This window comes from Lathyrus oleraceus, chromosome 4 (assembly GCF_024323335.1).
Source record: "Lathyrus oleraceus cultivar Zhongwan6 chromosome 4, CAAS_Psat_ZW6_1.0, whole genome shotgun sequence".
NCBI classification, from domain to species: Eukaryota; Viridiplantae; Streptophyta; class Magnoliopsida; order Fabales; family Fabaceae; genus Lathyrus; species Lathyrus oleraceus.
Genome location: NC_066582.1, coordinates 157,630,378 through 157,636,468, shown reverse-complemented (window position 1 = coordinate 157,636,468; position 6,091 = coordinate 157,630,378).

Genomic DNA, 6,091 nt, shown 5'->3' with positions numbered 1-6,091 from the left:
TGCATGCAACATGCACGTGAGCAGTAACAATGGCCATGCATTTTCACTTAAAACCATGTTATGAACATGTTGGAATGGTTAAAAAGTCCATATGATGCACCAATTTTGAATTCATGATTTTCCCTCCAAAATGGACATGAATATGCATATGATCATATGATGGAAATTCATGCAATGTGATGATTGATTTGGGAAGTTCATGTCATGATAAGAATTTTGCAAAAAGAGCCACTCATTTTGGAGTTATGAATCAAAAGTTATGGCCATTTGAAGTTCCATGCACACTTGGCAATGATTTGATCATATCTCCTCAACCATTCATCATAAATTCATGATCTTGGACTTTTTGGAAATGGGAGAGAGAGATCTTCAACTTTCATGTTGGACAAAATTTCATTTGAAGCTTTTTTGATGATGTAAGATCCAGTTGAATTTGAACCAAAAACTTTCCATTTTTGGAAACTTTCAATTACAGGTCACTTTCCATTTTTGGAAAGTTTTGATCTGGCCTCAAATTCTTCAAGATATGCATTTGAAATGATGAATAAGCCTCTTTTGAACATGAATGAGATGTTGAAAACCATTTCTCCACCTCCTAGCCCTCAGTTGACTTTCTGTTGACTTTCTAGTTGACAGATGACTTAGAAATGCCCTGATCAGCCTGACCCTTAACCACTTGAGGAATTGGATCCAAAATGAACCCCTAGATCTTGTAAGCTCCACATAATAATCATATGATCCTCATCCAAGCAAACAAACCCCATCTCCTTGAGGAACCCTGACTGGTAGAATGCAACTGATTAGGGTTGACCAGAGGTCAAAACCCTAATCCCAAAGAATCTGAGCCTGAACAATGAGCCCCTTGAGGATGACATAACCATGATGATGATGATGTACCCTTGCCAGTAAGATAATGCTCAAACTCCTTGAAGGACCAAGAAACCCTAATTGAAGCACAAACCTCAGATGATTAGTGATCAATTTATGAGACCCTCAGGCTTGAATCTCTTCACCTCTCTATCTTCTGAAAAAGACTTGGGAGGATGACTTTTTTATTTCACATGATATGCAAAGATGTAATGCCTAATGTCCTACAAAATGAAATGCAATATGCTAAGCTAGTCCCAAGAGAGGAGGGCAAAATTTGAGGTGTTACACTATCTTAGCTAGTAATGTGTGTTTTATTACTTCTGCTGCTAAAACTGATGATGTGATTATACTCTTGTGAAACAAATGGTCTGATGTATGTTTTAGACAAAATTTTCCAAAGGGGGAGTTTGTTGGTTCTATGTGTTGGCATCAATTTTGGTAAAACCTAGAGTGTTCACAAGTTGTCACAAGTGTTATCTTGACATGAGATAACATGTTCCTGCGGGATGTTTAAAATGTGGATATGCAGGATTTTACTGAGATGTCAGACCCGATGTCATGACATCTGTATATAAAACATTTAGTCTGAATGTTATGTATTATGTGATTGTGCTTTTTATGTTAATCTCTGTGTGATTGTTGTGATGATTGAACGCGCCATTCAATCAGTAATTAAAACCAGATTGACTTATTTTCCAACGAGATATTATCAGCTGTCATGAGAAGATATGAACGGAAAATAGTTTTAGGGTTTTGTGATGTTCAAGCCCAGCCAAACACTTCTATAAAAAGGGCATGGAATACCTGGTTTTAACACACAAGAAATAGCGAACGAAATATTGAGAGAGAATAAGAGTTTTAGTCTTGTGTGGTCGTGTGTATTGCAAGCCATTCATTCATCCATAGATGATTGAATTGGACTGACTTTTGAGTTGTAATTTGTCCACTCTAAGCTTTGAAGCATGAGTGTGTGTCTACTTGGTTGAAGCTTTTAAGCAAGATCAAGTATGTGTTCTTGAAGAGTGTCTTCTTTTCATTGTAATATTTGTTTTTACATCACTGCTGTGATTGAGGGGGAGTGAGTAGGATCTCATATCTAAGAGTTCTTAGATAGAAGTCACACGGGTAGAGATTAGGTGAAAAGACTGTAACTTGAAGTTGTTTACTGAGAGTCTTTGAACTAATTTTGTTTAGTGGATTTCCTTCCTGGCTTGGTAGCCCCCAGACGTAGGTGAGTTTGCACCGAACTGGGTTAACAATTGTTTGTGTCACTTGTATTACTGTTCTTTATCTTTTATCCTGTTTATATTGTTCAAATATTAGTGTCGTGACATTACCTTCGACATCTCATATCTGATACCAGAATTTCACAGCCTTCAGGGATGCAAACATCACGAAAACTTGTGCTTCATCCTTCAGTAGTTCCTCCAATTAATTAGCAGAATCCTGCAACCATGCTTGAGCACCCTATGGATCATGCTTTCCCTTGAAAGTTGGAGGTTTATTTCTCAGAAACTTGTTCAAACCATGATCACCTCCATCATCTTGTTGATTTTGTTGCCCATCGCATGGGCTAAAGCTTCCAATGCATCAATGATAGCACAATTGTTTCTTCCATCCATATCTCTCTATTCAAGCAAATGACTATTAGAAGAAATAATGTGTTGACGGATTTTAACTAAACTAGTCACACAAAAGGAAGTAAATAATTAATTAAATACTGGCCGATTGGATCGACTATACTCTGATACCACTATGTAACACCCTAAACCTCGGATAATAGATTTTAAATAAAACTAACAGGAAAATGATGTTACTCCATCATAAACACTTCATAAATCATAAAACAACAGATGTTGCACATTGAAAATTTACTTAGAAACACCATAAAATATGTATGAATAAAACTGAATTAATTCATCATAATCAAAATCTCATAATAGTTGATTACAAACAAATCAAAGTGATGCAAACAAACGCACTTATCCTCAGTGTTACAGATCAAAGCATTCTTATTCGAAAACTAGAATATACGGAAGATAAAAGTGTACTGAGAGGAAATAACCATCTCACTGCAGCAACGAACTGCAGCCCTGCTAATCACCTGCGCAAAGCACACCACAAAACCAACAAACAAGAAACGGGTGAGAATATACTTACATATAGTAACAGTGTGATTTCAGCAACAAAATGACATTAAATAAAAAACATAGCAATCCTATATATATATATATATATATATATATATATATATTATATATATATATATATATATATATATATATATATATATATATATATATATATCAATTACAATCACAAACACACATCACAACAAAATGCAATGCTATGATCCACCAACTCCATCACCTATATGCATGTGGTACCAAAAATATATTGTGGAATCAGAGGAATATTACAGATTTTATTCCACTAGTCTCTGGTCTTTCCCACCTAGACCAATGATCCCCACTAATGGATCTAAGACTCGCCCCTGGTCTTTTCCACCAAGACCATCCCCACCAATGGATCTGAGACCACCAAAATGGACCGAAGTCCCACCTAAACTCCAAAATACATGAATGCATGGTAATATGAATCACGAATATGCATTTCATGGACAAGATCATAATTCACCAAAATTATGTATAATAATACTTATGAACACCAAAATTATCCCAAAGGATATCACCAAAATAAGTTCCATTCACGAACTACAAATTATCCAATAAGGATCATCCAAATTCAAATCACCTAAAATTCTGTTTATTAAACAATATATTCTTTTTTCTTCCACCCAAAATTATTTAGTTAATTATATTCCTAAAAATGAGTTAAATATATTAATATTTTTATAATATTTTATAAAAGATATATTTAATTATTTTAGGACTATTTTATCACAATTTCAACTAAGAACACGTATTTTGTTAGTTTTAACTTTATTTATAAAAAAATATTATTATTCACCAGGAAGATTAAACAAAATATGAAATTTATTATAATCAAAAAGTTAATCCTTATGGAATTGACAAATATCTTTAAATACATAAAACAAATAAAACATAAATTGTTTGAATTTCAGAAATTAGTAAAACACTGTTTTCAGAACTTAAACGAGCTTATACGGCTTAAAAACCAAATATTCACTGTTAACAGTGAGTTTGATACGTGCAACCAGTCCTTAAACCAGTCCTCCTACCTCAAATTTTCCAAGTTTCCGCCTCCCAATGTTGAATTCTTCCAACATAACATTCTCAAAAGTTATGATTTACCCCAAAAGATTAATATTAGAGTTTTTAGATTTTTCCCAAAAGGGTTACGGTTAACAGAACCATAAAATAAAGACAAAGAGTAACCAAATGAGATTATCTCTATAAACACTTCTGAGATATTATCATATAGAATTGACCAAAGGTTTATCACCAACATGCAATTTCATATCATACTGTAGTTTAACATCAAAATTTAATTTCATTAACAAATCACCGAAAACCATTTTATCCATACAAAAATAATATATAATCATATGATCACCAAAAGTTATCAAATGAGATTATCCCATTTGGGCACAGATCCTAACAACGATCGACTCCCAAAACCAAAATTTTAATATAAAACATATTTTGTAAAACCAAAAACCAAAAAGTAAAATGGGTTGGGCCAAACCCCATATGGTTATACCAAATGAGTATAATAAAATACTTGTATTTTGATTTGATATATTTCACATAGATGAAAAATAAGCGATGATGAGAGGGTAAGGGAACCCTCATCATTCTACTGCCTAAAATCCACCATATAGTAAGAAATCTGACCCTCTTACCTTATCGATTGAGCTTTCAAGGTCTTGATATTCTTCCCTCTCCAAATCCCTGCCTCAGATCTCTCCCAAAATGGTCTTCCCAGACTCAGATGCACCATTTAAGGATATGCCTCAAACCTTGATTTTTTTTATAACTTTACTATACGATATATATTATGTTTTATCCAATTAAATATTAATTCCCACATATTTAATCCCAAATAAAATATTTATTTAATTGCTAAATAAAATTTAATAAATCTTAAATTAAACAATTATTCAATTAAGTGCCACACCTTTAATATTTAAATAAAAAATTTATTTGATTTTAAAAGAAAAATATATTTTTAACATAAGGTGTCACCCTATATTTAAATAATTAAATAATTATTACTATAAATCTCAAATAATTATTATCGTTATTTTAAATAATTAAATAAAATATACCGCTCTTAATCAAATATTTTAATATTTATTAAATAATTAAAATATCCTCAAATACTCTAAAACTTCATAAAACACCCAAAACACACCAACGTCACATAAATAAATTATCAAATAATTCATAAAATGCTATAATTAAATAAAAATAATTAAATAAATTAGGGGTGTTACAGTGTAAGTACCTAATTTAGGAGGGTGAATTAGGTATTTAAAAAATTATCTGGTTTTTGTATGGTGATCTTTATTTTCTTACTTTATGTGATAAGTGATGAAAGTTGTAAATGCAAAAAATAAAGAACACTAAAAATTATATTGGTTCCCCTCATAATCCGAGAGTACTTCAGTCCCCTTATGCAGTAAGAGCTTTCAATAATATCAAAACTTTTGTAGAAGCCTAAGTTAGACTTCTATACACTAGATTCTAACATAATCACCAAGAATCCTACATAATTACCAATCCTGAAAAAATAAGATGCTGATACAGTAATGAATTTAAGTAGAATAAGTTTGATAAACTAAATCGTGTAAGTAGGACTTCTTCTCTTTCAATTATGAAAGTTCACTATCAAAAACTCTCTAAGTGCTTAGTGATGTTTTTAGAATGATATGAAATTTTTTCAAAAAGGCATCTAAGTCTGGAACGCGTGAATTGAAAAATATGCAAAGAGATTTTTTAAAATATGATTGAAAGAGGTAATAGTAAAAATAAAATTTGAATTATACTTATAGAATGAAAACAACTCTTGATAAAACATGGTAATGGTTGGAAAATATTTTTGAAATATAATGAGATTATAATTAGGATATGTCATGAAAAGGAGTGACTGAAGTAGTGAGCATGATTCAATAATTTTAAAAACTTGTCCAGGTGCAATCAATTGCACAAGCCTATCAATTGATTATAAGGGATAAAGTTTTGAAAAAATGTAATGCTGCAATCGATTGCATGAACATGTCAATCATTTGCAAGGG